Genomic DNA, 14237 nt, shown 5'->3' on the forward strand with positions numbered 1-14237 from the left:
TGCAAGGTATTGGTTTTCATCAATAAAGTCCTAAATGATAACTGATTCAGTTATCTAAGAGACTGCCTCTTCCCATTTGAGATACCACCATAGTGGCCATTAGTGGAGGTGTCTGAGATGGAGTTCCAACCCAAGGGAGGAGACTCTTGGAAGGCATTTCACGCAAAGAGTTTTCAGCTCAGGAAATAGTTTGCATCCATAGGTTCCCATTTCATTGATTGGTAGGTGTTTTTTGGTTATGGTGCAAAACCCTTGTTTTATCTTGGGTGTTGAGGGGTGGGTGGGAGTTCTGGGACCGAAGGAGAGGGGGTTTTTGTTGTGAGATGCAGCCAATTTTGTTTCATTGACAACTTTTATTGTAGTTTATTTGGACAATCCAATTTAAAGTTTACAATTTACACTAGACATTTGTGTTGTGCGGTTTTCATTTTAGATTAGAAAAGGTTTCCAGAACAAAGGGCAGGGACTGTAAATTACAGTGAAATAAATTAATACTTTAGTGTATCTAACAGACATAGGTTTAAAGTTAAGATACCATAATTCTGGCTTTTCATATTTTTAGTGCGTCTGTGCATGCATGTGCACGTGAGTGCTATTAAAATATTTATTTTATAACTGATCTTACAGCACTTGTTTTATACCCTAAATAGAGAGAAACTTAGTATTATGCACAATTATAAATTGGTCTATGGAAGTCCACAAAGCTGTATTGACAAGACCAGCTACCAGTCACTTTCTTCAGCCTTGGGATATTGAGCACATATTGTAGTTGATATTTTTCTACTCTTCATGTTCCTCTTCAGTCTTTTCAGTTGATAGTATCAGTTAAGCCTTTTATCTCATTTTTATGTACAAGTATCTGTTCTACATGTATATGTGTATTTTGTTTGTCAGTTGTCCTATCAAAGCTCTAGATAATATTAAGTTTTTCTTCTTCCCATCTATTTCCTTCATTTTAATATCTTAATTTTGAGTTTACCTTAGATTATTGTAAAGGAGTTTCTCCCTTCCTTAGTATAAAAGCTCTCAAACTATGAGGTTTGTTGAAGGGTGATGATGCTTTTCCAGCAAATTCCAAAATATACCACCAGATTTCTAAGTAGGTATATTTTTTCCTTCTCTCCTGTAAAACTCTCTGCTTTGATGAATTAATTTTTCTAGTTCCAGAATTTCCCACATTTTTTTGATACCAGACAATAGATTTAGAGGAGTCATTCCTCTTCCGCCACCTAATTCTAGCACCAACTAGAAAAGGAGTAATACATTCTTTCTGACTTTTACTAGATGCAGAATTTTTGGGATAATTTAACAAAAATGCTATGGAGTTATCTGACAGCTGACACCCTTTTGTCTCCCTTATGGAGACTCCACAGCTTTCCAAAATGTTTTAACTTGGTGCATGTCCACCAATCTCTCTAGCATTTGCCCATTTCTGGAACCACACAATTGTTTAATTTAAAGAGGAGTTAGATACAATTAATAATGAATTTTAAGATAGTTTTCTTTTATTAATGGGTTTATTGAGGCGTGGGGACCATTGCTCCATATGTTCTCCGATTCTTCAGTTCTGGTGCTTATGCCTACATCAACATTCCACCTTTGCATGAACATAGTTATTTCCTCTGAGTTATAGTTTGACTTTGTACAGAATGGAGAGAAAGCCTTTGTGTGTGTGTGTGTGTGTGTGATTGTTCTCAGGCTACCTAGGACTGCAAGTCACCTTGTTACCCCCTTGTCTCCAGAAAGAGAGACACTTGCTTGTGTTTTGCTGGGTGTGAGCTCCTTGACTCCACCAGTGTGTTAGCCACCATCTCTTCTGGGCTATGCCAGACCTTACTTTGCCTTGCATGTTCACAATAGGTGTACCCCAGCTCCAGAGGCCCTTTGATGCATTCCCTGCTAGCATCTAGCCCAGGGATCAGCAACCTTTGACACACAACCTGTCAGGGAAATTCGCTGGTGGGCCGGGACTGTTTGTTTACCTGCAGCATCAGTAGGTTTGGCAGATCGCAGCTTCCATTGGCTGCGGTTCATCGTTCCAGGACAGTAGAGGCTGTGGGAAGTGGCTGCCAGCACATCCCTCGGCACGCGCCACTTCCCGCAACCCCCATTGAGCTAGAATGGTGAACCACAGCCAATGGGAGCTGCAATTGGCCAAATCTGCAGTTGCTGCAGGTAAACAAAGCATCCCAGCCCACTGGCAGCTTTCCCTGATGGGTCACGTGCCAAAGGTTGTCAATCCCTGATCTAACCCCTTATCTATTGAACACTCACAGAAATACCAGGTCTGCTATCCCCAAGGAAACAGTGTACACACCAGATTGAATGATTTAGCTCCTTGTATAACACTACAGCACTGAGATATAGTGAAAACAACCATAAGTTTATTATCAAAGATTTGAGTCAAAAGATAATGAGTAAGGAAAATGGAAACAAATGGATTACATATAAAACCAAATCATAATACAATTTATAGCAGTGGTGGGCAACCTTCTACCCACGGGCTGCACGCAGCCCATCAGGGTAATCTACTGACATTAATGATCTGGAGGATGGCATGTACTACACAATAAGCAGGTTTGCAGATGACAGTAAACTGAGAGGAGCTGTAGATATGCTGGAGGGTAGGGATAGGATACAGAGGGGCCTAGATAAATTAGAGGATTGAGCCAAAAGAAATCTGATGAGGTTCAACAAGGACAAGTGCAGAGTCCTGCACTTAGGACGGAAGAATCCCATGCATTGCTATAGACTAGGCACCGAATGGCTAGGAAGCAGTTCTGCAGAAAAGGACCTAGGGGTTACAGTGGATGAGAAGCTGGATATGAGTCGACAGTGTGCCTTTGTTGCCAAGAAGGCTAACAGCATTTTGGGCTATATACGTAGGGGCATTGCCAGCAGATAGAGGGACATGATCATTCCCCTCTATTTGACATTGGTGAGGCCTCATCTGGAGTACTGTGTCCATTTTTGGGTCCCACACTACAAGAAGGATGTGAAAAAATTGGAAAGGGTCCAGCAGAGGGCAACAAAAATGAATAGGGGGCTGGAGCACATGACTTATGAGGAGGGGCTGAGGGAACTGGGATTGTTTAGTCTGCAGAAGAGAAGAATGAAGGGGGGATTTGATAGCTGCTTTCAACTACCTGAAAGGCGGTTCCAAAGAGGATGATCTAGACTGTTCTCAGCGGTACCAGATGACAGAACAAGGACTAATGGTCTCAAGTTGCTGTGAGAGAGGTTTAGGTGGGATATTAGGAAAAACTTTTTAACTAAGAGGGTGGTGAAGCACTGGAATGGGTTATCTAGTGTGGTGGTGGAATCTCCTTCCTTAGAGGTTTTTAAGGTCAGGCTTGACAAAGCCCTGGCTGGGATGATTTAGTTGAGGATTGGTCCTGCTTTGAGCAGGGGATTGGACTAGATGACCTCCTGAGGTCCCTTCAAACCCTAATATTCTATGATTCAATGACAGTTCGTTTACTTTGACCGTCCGCAGGCAAGGCTGCCCGCAGCTCCCAGTGGCTCACCGTTCCCAGCCAATGGGAGCAGCAGGAAGTGACTCAGATTGCAAGTTGCCCACCACATCTGCTTTATAGAGATAGAACCTTAACAAGATAACCTTCTGTCTAAAGAATTTTCTCACTCAAAATGTCCTTTGCCTCATTTCAGCCAAGCCTGGTTGAGATCCCATTTTAATGAATTTAAATGCGCTGTCCATTTATTTCCTAGGTGCTGGATAAAGGGATGTCTCTCTGTCCCCTTGCCTTATACTTATATCCCTAAAGTTCATTGTATGTTCTTGAAGACAGTAAAAACAACAACAACCACCACCCTGTCTCTTGTTTTTCCTATATCCTGTTTTTTCCCTGTTGATTTTGTACCCCTGTTGGGTTCCTATGTAGATGTGCAGCCATTATTTTGCCTTACAATGTATAATTTACATGTCAGCAGATAGGTAAATAAATAAGTCTTGACTGACAGAACAACTGTTTGTCAACTCAGCCTTGATACAGATTTTAAAACACATTTTCAGTATACCACCATTATTCTATACATAGTATCAGTGCATACATTTCACAGTGATATTAATGACCATCATGATCCTGGCTTTCACTTAAGATCTCACATGGCATTCTTTGGTGAATCAGAATGTATATACTAGGTTCAGGATATTCTTGTAAACCCCGCCCCCAATCACTTGGCACTAAGTGGTTTATGACTCACAGTATTTCATGGATGTAGTGAGTAGCTTTTAAAATTTCATCTATTTTCTGCGTCAGTTTAGCTTTTTTGTAAGGGTAGGTTGAAAAATATTTTAATTATAGCTGTTGATATACTGGATTTTGGTGTCTTTTGTGTGTAATTTTATTACATCAAGTGATCTAAATATATTGTCTCCATGGATAAAACTGATCAGGTACCAGGGCGGTCCAATCAAAGGGCACTTGAAACCAGAGGGTTACTTGCACGGTTTTATCGGCAGGCCAGTGAATAATGTGATTCCCTGTAGTAGTGGCCAGATTAAAGAGTATGTCCCGCCCAATAGTGCCGTTGATGTACACACAGCTATCATTTGCCTGGATGAGTTGCTGTGCAGCAATGGTTGTTATTTGCCCATTACCCTCCCAACAAATGCGATCCTTAGTAGTGACAATTTCTCCTGACTTGAGCTTTCGAATACACTGGAGCTGAGGGGGTTTTAACGGCCAGAAAGTCCACTGGTTACCTAATCCTATCCAAATATCAGGTGTTATTTCTGGAGCGCCAATCAAAAACCGGTTAGGCCCATTGGGTGGTCTCACCTCCCATATGTCCTGGTGGATTACCCAATCCCACATACATCCCGGACGAGCCCCCAAATTGTTTTGGAAAATTGACCACGCGGTTGATTTTGGATCAGACAGTGTGAGGCTCCTTTATTTTGATACAAGCATATATGCAGGGAGAGACAGCATGACCTCATGCAAGAGGTAAGCTGCTCTGCTTACTACAAATTTTACCATGATTATAAAGGTTAAAACCGCAAAACGTAGCACGCTGGTTACACATGTTAATTGCCTTATTTGGAATATAATGCTGATCAAAAGTAAGCTGACCGATCAATTTTCCCATATTCGGTTTTTCCTGTTATTGTCTTTGCCAGTCAAGTCTGCGGTTTGACTGTTCTAACAACCCCTTCCTTGCAATCAGGTTATGCAAGAGCAGCTGTTGCAAGTTGACATGCATGGGGACCCTCTGTCTTATCACCCAGTTCCCTTTTCCATATTCATTTCCCCTTCTTTGGGCCTTGTTCTTATCTTTCAGTCCCTGCACGCCCTTCGTACAGACAAACAAGCTAAGGAAAAGCTCTAAGTTTTGCTCTTAGCTAAAGGCCTGAGGCCTACAGGGGAAAAAGCCTCAGACCCAAAACAACAGGAGGGCTGACTTTTCCCTGTCAAAATTGACCAAATTTTGATATACTTATAAATTGTAAAATGTGTAAATACCCTTACAAATATCAAAACTTTGCAGTCTTGTATTGGGGTTCAATTCTGTATTATCTATTATGAGCATTAGGGGTGATGGGTAGGGGCTGGCTTTCTAAATAAATTATCCCAAATTTCTATTGTTGCTTTCATAAAAGGGCAGTTATGTTGATTTTGGGCCATAGGATTTCTTTATCCCAGGATATAAGGTGTTTTATTGCACAACAATGAGCTTGTTCTGTCTCCACCCAGTGCTTACTAGTTTTTGATGTTATCCAGTACACGAAGTTTCTGATCTCACTAGCTTGATAATAGTGCTTAATATTTGGTAAAGCCAATCCTCCTTTTAGCCATGGCCTTTGTAAAGTAGATTGCTTCGCCCTGGGTTTACTTCCTTCCACAGATGATTTGTTTATCATGGATTACCATTGATCTAAGAGATTTCCCTGGACTAAAACTAAGAAAGGATTTTATTTGGGTTAATATATTCATTTTAACTCCCACCATTCTGCTTAACCATGAAATCTTATTTTGACCAATTGTTCAGATCTGTTTTGATTTTCTTAATCAAAGGAGTATAATTTAATATATGTCTTGCCACTTTTTAGAAATATATATCCGATGTATTTCATGGAAGTAATTACCCATTTTTACTTGTAATTATCTTTTATATTGTTTGGTAGCTCAGAGCCCAGACCTACATCCAGGAGCTCTGACTTGCCATGATTTATTTTTAATCCTGACATTTTGCCAAAATTTAAGATTTCCTCTTGCAGTTCTAGTGATGTGTGAGTTGGATTTGTAACAAATACCAAGACATTGTTTGCACAGAAGGTTAATTTGTGTTCCCTGTTTGCTTTTATAATTCTGATCATATTAGGATTATTTCTGATGGGCTGGGTATATGGACTCTATTACCATGGCAAAAAGAAGAGTGATAATGGACGTTCTTGGCTTGTGCCTCTAAAAATGGGGGAATTTTTGTGTTATCTGTTTACTCTCACAATAGTGTATGGGTTGGAATATAAAACAGAAATCCAAGTTTGAAATCTAGAGCCTAAACCAAATGTTTCTAGAAAATCCATTTATTCTGTCAAAAGCTTTTTCTGCATCTAATGATAAAAACAGATGTGGCTCATTGGTAGAGTTGTAAAGAAGATATGGTCTAAAACTCTGAATAATATCTACCTGTTTAATACACATCCTATTAGTCTCTGTAACTATATCTAGGTATTTTTTTCAGTCTATTTTCTAGGACTGAAGCATAAATTTTTGCATCTTGATTTAGTAAAAAGACGACCTTGTAAGAGCCCGAATTGCATGAATCATTACCAGGAGTTTTAGGATAACTGCAATTTGTGCTTCTTTCTAAGTATTCAGAATCGTTTTTTCTTTTGATATTTTTCCGATGACATTTGTTATTTGTTGTCTTAGCTGTGATCTAAAAAACCCTGTAGGTAATCCCTCAGGATCAGGGGATTTACCATTTTTAAGGGACTCAATAACCTCTAGGACATCCTCTGTTTTTAATATCTTCCTGCAGGGCTTCTAGGTCTGGGTGTTCTAGCTTTAGTATGTTAACTTTAACTATGCATTCCTTTGTCATCTTATGATCAACTGACTATAGGGAGTGAAACTCCTATAGAAGGTTGCAAAAGCCTTGCATATATCTTTTGGGCCAGTTGCCAACTCATTTGGAGCTTTCCAGACTGGAGGTATAACTTTACTTTACTAGTTAACAGACTGAAAAACTTAAAATAATCTATCATTTCTGGTATCCTTTTCATAATAGTTTCTGGCGGGGGGGAAAGAGTGTACATCTGATTGCCTGTTTAGCTTTTTCTGCTGTAGCAAACCTAACTTGACTCTGGCCTCTATTAATGGTTAATATATTTAATGTGATTGATTTTTCTGACATATTTTTTTTAATTCTTTGACTCATTGAGTAACATTTGCATTTCTTTTTGAATGCAGCATTTTTTGATAATTAAACTACCCTTAATCACTTCTCTGATGGTTTTTTTCCTTTAATCTAGTCAGCATTGTTTTCTTTAAATTATTAGTCAATTTTCTTTTTGGTATGGTATCTTGAATTCTTTTGGGGTCATATAAAAGTAGGAATATTTAATCTCCATTTTTTTGTTTAGGTGTATCTTCCCAGTTTCTAATAAACCAGACTTATTCCTGATCTGACAAGGAGATGCAACCTTGCTCTGCTGACACTGCTATATTAAGCAAAGATCTAGAGATTAGAATCATATCAATTCTCAGATATAGTCTATGGGATATTGGAAAGAAAGAATAAGCTTTTTCTTTTGGATTAATACACCTCCAGAAGTTATACAAATCATGTTTCTTCATTAGAGAGATTCATTCTGTGCTTCATTTTCTATCTTTTATCTACTGCTATCAGACCTATATAACCTCAGGTCTAGAATACTATTATAATCACTCTGATAATAAAGTATCTCCTCTAAAACCTTCTACTATCTGAGAGAATTTTCTGAAAAAAAGGAATTTGACCTTGATTAGGGATATAAATATTTCCTAACATTAGCATTCTATCACCAGCTCTATTCTTTATTACTAGACATCTGCTTACATTACTTATATATATTGTCTTTAATTAGAAAGGTATATGTATATAAAAGGTATATAGGTATATAAAAAAGGCAATTCCTTTTTTTGTGATGTTCTTGGAGAAATGTAAGGAGCATGGAACCTTTGATGTATTTACTATATTCCTCCATAAGGTGCATTTCTTGTAGAAAGCATATACCTATGGCCTCAGCTCTAAAATCTATTTTTCTTATTAAATTAATGTTAAGGCAATTGGTATTTATTGTATAGAATGTAATTGTATTAGCTATGAGAAAAAGAGAAGCAGATTGTTATTTTTAATTGCAAGTGTTGTGCCATTGGTAGGTCTCTCTGCTCACTAAACCAAAAATACTATTCAGCATGATATAATTTTCATTCTTTAACCTGAAAATTGTTTGGGTCTGAAGATTTTTATTTTAATTTCCCTGACCTAACTTTCCTAGCCCAAATTTCCCCCCCCCCATAACTTTATCTCCCCTCCCCCTTTTACCTTGAGACCAGTTACCAACCAGTCTGTCCTTCCTTCCATTCATTCTACAATCATGTATAATTAGCACACACAAACCCACATATCCCTGAGTAGGCATGTGTGATCAAGCAAGTCTTAAACAAAGTGTCACCCTGCAAGTGATCACCAAGGCTGGTGAAAGCCAGAGTGTATGACTGGAGATCTGAGTTTGCTAGTGCTTCTGCACTACAAAAGACCCAGTGAGATTTCACTATGGGACAATTTCTGATGAGGATGTAGTCAATTTCCTTCATGACAAAACCTCTGCTTGAAATCCAGGTCAAGTGATGGTGGTTAAGGTGGTTAAACCAGGAGCCTATAACAGATGAGCCCTCAGTGGTACAAAATGTGAAACACTGGGTGGCATTGTCATTTGGGGAACCCCAAACCAAAGTGATCTATCATGGTTTCATACTCAGTTCAATTGCAGCCAGTCTGAGCATTGAAATCTCCAAGCACCAGCAATGTGTCATGTGGCAGAGCTGACTGGATTTTTGCTGCTAGCTGGTCGAAAAACGCATCTTTTTTCCATAGTGGATGCATCTTCTGTTGACACGTAGGTCACAATGACAGATAGGAGTCCAGGATGATGAAACTGACCATAGAATAAGTGTGGAGAGACGGGTTTCATGTGACTAAAGTTTGTGCTAGAGGTTGTCTAATAACAAATGCCTCACTTTCAGTTCAGTATGGGCCACAGGATGGAGGAAGGTTTCTGCTTCCACAGAAACTTGATTACTGTGTGACAGACAGGCCTCTGATGCTGGTGATTATGATCTTGTAAAGGTTGAGTTCTTTGATGACATGTCTTGTACCCAGTGCCATTCAATGTTAACACATTCTATGTGGTAACACAGAATGCACCCAGAAGGTCTCGTCTGGACTTCCAGGAAGTTGGGGTCATTGGGGCTACACTTTCCCTAAGGGGCACAGTTGCCAACTCTCATGTGGTAAAAAAGCACCCTGACTTTCACAATAAGTCAAAAATCAAGCTAATCTCATTTAAAAACAAGGCCAAAACAAGCCAGTCCCTAAGAACCCCAAAGCTCTATGTCACTAGATCCCCCTGGCGTACAGTCTGGGACTGTGGTGGGCCTGCTGTGCACCCCTGACTCTCTCCCTCCCTTGCCCCTGCTTGCCCCCCTTGCTTCTGCTTGCCGTGAGCCAATCAAAAGCTACAAACCAAAAACAAGTAACTCATAAGCCAATTAAGCCATAAACAAGCCCAATTTCTGCATTTTTGTGGGGGTTTGGCATGTCTGCTAATGAGGGTTTAGGTCATGCCTGTTCCATATGTGCAGAACATGCCCCTCCTCCCAGAATTGGGATAGCAGGGGCTTTAATCACAGTGCTATTGTCATAATCTGTTATGGCTGGTTGCCCTTTCATTTCATTCTGCCCAATTTGGATTGTGTAAATGTAGAGAACTTTTATTATGGGGGACACCATCCCCCTTCCCAAAAAATCATCCACCAGATGCAATTGGTTCCTGAGGGCATGGATGACCATTACTAAGACTGAGCTCTTCTTCCACCCTATGTGGTCCACACACCCACAATCATGGCTCACCAACCTTCACCCACCACTGAGGAACACTGCCGTCGCTTGTTACTCAAGCAGGGGCCCTTATCAGGTACTACCAACAGGGACCAGTAGAACCCAAAGCTCATGTGGGCAGGGATGACCACATTATGAAGTAGAGCATCTTACATGGCTACCACCCAGATTTATTAGTGACAGGTAGTAAATCCCCTGAAGTGAATGTCTTGCCAGTCAATATCAATTCCAGGATAAAAAGGAAGCAGCTGGTAGTTCTGAGATGTGAACTCACAGCAAACTATTTGTTCACTTACTTATTGCGAAGCGCTCTAATTTCATTTTCCTTAATGCTTTTTGATGGATGTTCTTGAATAGCAGTAAGACTCAATCTGAACTTGTCATACAATAAAAATCCCTGTTCAGCTGCCCCTGGGTGTATATATTGTAATGATGTGTTTTACTACCTCCCAGTAGCTATGTGGCATGTGTGTTAGGCAAAGTTATGGGTTTCGCCTCCTCCACTGGTTGATTTATTATAAATAGTTGTTCTAATATTAATACTAATTATCAAGTATGTAGCACTTTAAAAATGTTTCATAATCCACAGTCCTCCTGTAGTTTGTATGTACTTATGATGAGTTTATGGGAAACTGAAGGTGAGGTCATCCAGGCTAGTAGTCACTTTAAGAGAGGCATGAACTTCTGTATCTAGCATTCTGTCCGCATTCAATACTTTTATTAAAAAATTAAAGAAATATGGTTTTGCATCATTCATTAGATTGCCCTAGATGCTTATATTGAGATATATATGTACACACTCAGACAGGGATATTGGAGCATTCCTCGGATTTGGTTTAAATTAATTCAGATTAAGAGACTTTCCTTTAGAATGCTTTGAAGTGAAAAAAGGGTCAAGAACCCAACTAAAATGTGTTCGTGTTCATGTCAGGTAACAGCTTTTCAAATTACCTTTCAAAGAACAGAGTAAATTTGAATTTTGATGATGGAAAAATGCTCTGCTTTAGTATTGGATGAGTAGATTCATGATTTTTTTTTCCTCAGAAGAATATTATTCTCCCTTTGAGGTGGGCAGACAAACTTTGGGAGAGTTCCTAACTTTCACTAAGTCTGCTTGGCACTGTCTGGCCAGCACAGAGCAGACTCAAGTGACCAGCTAAGGATTCATAGTGTAAAGGAAATCTTTAAGCAGTGTATGGTGGGCTATAGACCTCAAGGGTTGTATTGGGGGAATAGGGGGTGTTGGGGTATAGCTGGAATGCTGATATGATCTGGCAGTCCCTAGTGTGTATTAAGATATGGACTAAGTCAGCCCCTGGTAATGGCATACAGCTACCTTTCCCCTCCATTCTGATCCTGTGCCAAGCACAACTCTTCCAAGGATCCATACTTTGAAGTTATCACTGTATACTTTTTGTTCTTTAAGTGAAAGAACAACACACTAACTTAATAGTATGTGTTCTAAAGTGATCTAAGTTCATGCACATAGTTTCTAATTACTCATCATAACATTTAAAATCAATTCATTTGCCATGACAGGGATAGCACTATGCTGTGGCACTCACACTGGCCAGAGAAGACAGTCTTTATATTTTTTACTGTTACATTCAGTTAACAACCTATCCAGTAGCAATCTTTGATACTAATTAAGCAAGTTCCAGTACAGCAGTACTCTAACTGCAGAAGTCTAGTACCAGCTGAAGATGAAGATAATACATTATTTTTGTTCTGATAAAGTCATAGAAGGTATTTTAGAAAATCATGAACAATAAGGGCCTCATTTTCGCCTTTCTATCGAGGTGTAAATATGGTGTATCCTCACTGAAGTCAACGGAACTACCCCATTGTGATACCAATGTATGTGAGAGGAGGATCAAGCCATTATACTTTACATTTATATATCACCTTTTACCTGAGGATCTTAAAGCATTTTATAATTAATTCTGACACCACCACTGTGAGGTAGGCAGATAAGCATGAGTATCCTCATTGTACAGAAGGATAAACTGAGATACTGAAAGGTTAAGAGACTTTCTCAAGATTGTGCAGCTAATTAATGACAAAGCTATGACTAAAATCCACAAGTTCTGACCCCCAGAATTCTGCTTTACCCCCTGCATCATCATTTTTGCTCAGAAATAAAAAAAGACAGATATATTCAGATATTAGCACTCTTGTTTTGGGTTCTTTGATTTTGTTTATATATTAACTGTAGGGGTTTATTTTCATTTTAAAAAATTTCTTTATTTAAATTAGTAAGCTTGGAGGGCTATAGAGATTCTTGCTAAATAGATTGTCAGTTTTAGCAAATGAAGGTATGAACATGCAAACTTTTAGGCACATGAGTAATCCATCAGGGTTCATTGGAATGTTTCACATGTGTAAAGTTACTTATGTGCATAAGTGTCTGCAGGATCAAACCTTTAGGGAGTACAATGAAGGGAAGAGTTTACTTTATTCCATTGTATCTTGCCAAGACACGTTTAAGTCTTGTTTTTATTTCTCAGTCTATAAACCAATTTACCCACCAAGTGCATACTGGTAGGAGGCAGTCAGAATGCAGACGCTCACATTCCTTAAATGCCAGGAGGGTAGGGTGCGCTACACCACATAAAAGGGAGGGGATTATGTGGGCTGTGGTCAAGGCCAGGATTGGAAAAGTTTGGAGGCTGGGGCTGGGAGGAGCATACTTTGCAACTTTGCTATGTCTGAAGATACTTCTGAGAACGTCATGAGACTTTCTACCCCCATTCCTTTAGATGTTACATTTCCACACATCTCCTGGCACCACAGTAAAGTTGTACACTTTGTATTCTGTGTTGTAACTGAAATCAATATGTTTGAAAATTTAGAAAAACATCCCAAAATATTTATAATACATTTAAATTGGTTTGTGATTAATTGTGACTATTTTTTAAACACAGTTAATTTGTTTTGCGTTAATCACGTGAGTTAACTGTGATTAATTGACAGCCCAAACATTTACAGTAGAATCTCAGAGTTATGAACACCTTAGGAATGGATGTTGTTCACAACTCTGAACAAAACATTATGGTTGCTCTTTCAAAAGTTTACAAATGAACATTGATTTAATACAGCTTTGAAACTTTACTATGCAGAAGAAAAATGCTGCTTTTAACCATCTTAATTTAAACGAAACAAGCCCAGAATTAATTTCCTTACCTTATCAAAAAAAATTTTAAACTTTCCCTTTATTTTTTTAGTAGCTTACGTTTAACACAGTACTGTACGGTATTTGCTTTTTATTTTTTTCTCTGTTGCTGCCTGCTTGTGTATTTTTGTTTCCAAATGAGGTTCTATTGTATTCTATTTTCCTTGTTAAATAGTTGAAGCAATTCAATGTAAAATAATAAAATAACACTAAACTGCTGCTTCCCACTGTTATGCTCATTTTCCGATCAGTTGAAAAGCACAGTTCTTAGTGTTGTATACTCACTGTTTAGCAACTGTTAACAAGAGATGTTGTGATTTAAAGATGGTGGAATGTTAGCTTAAGAGAGAGGTTTTCTCAGTGACAGTTACTTAGAAAGAATTTACTGCCAGACATTAATAATGGGTGAATGGTTGAGAGCTTTTAATGCTCAGACAGTGTGGTCCTGATTTACTGTTGTTTTTTTTTAATTGGAGTTCTTGTAATTCTGTGTAGTGCATATATGCACCTGCAAATTTACCATGTTGTGCTAAGTTAGGTTTAATTCAGCTTGATTTTCATATATGCAGAGCTGAGAAGTAGTGTTTTGTCTCTTGGGGAAAAAAAAAGTAGTGTATTTTATTTACCTGATCTCTCTCTCTTAATTGTATTTACATTTTAAAGACATTAAAGACAAAAAAGCCAGTAGTGATTAATATGACAACAATAATAAAAAGGGAGAAATATGAACAATCAGTGATATATAATAGTGAAGAGGAGAGAAAGCATATGATCAGAAAAATCTACCTTTCATTGCTATATATTTATATCATTGTTTAACATGTTTCAAGATAAAGGTAGAGGAGGATGGCCCAACCCTGTAAGTAAAAAGGAGTTAAAGATTAAGAAATGAAACTGCATGCTAAAGACATGGGCATAGCTAGGGGAGCCAGGG

Source organism: Gopherus flavomarginatus, chromosome 4 (assembly GCF_025201925.1).
Source record: "Gopherus flavomarginatus isolate rGopFla2 chromosome 4, rGopFla2.mat.asm, whole genome shotgun sequence".
Lineage (NCBI taxonomy): Eukaryota > Metazoa > Chordata > Testudines > Testudinidae > Gopherus > Gopherus flavomarginatus.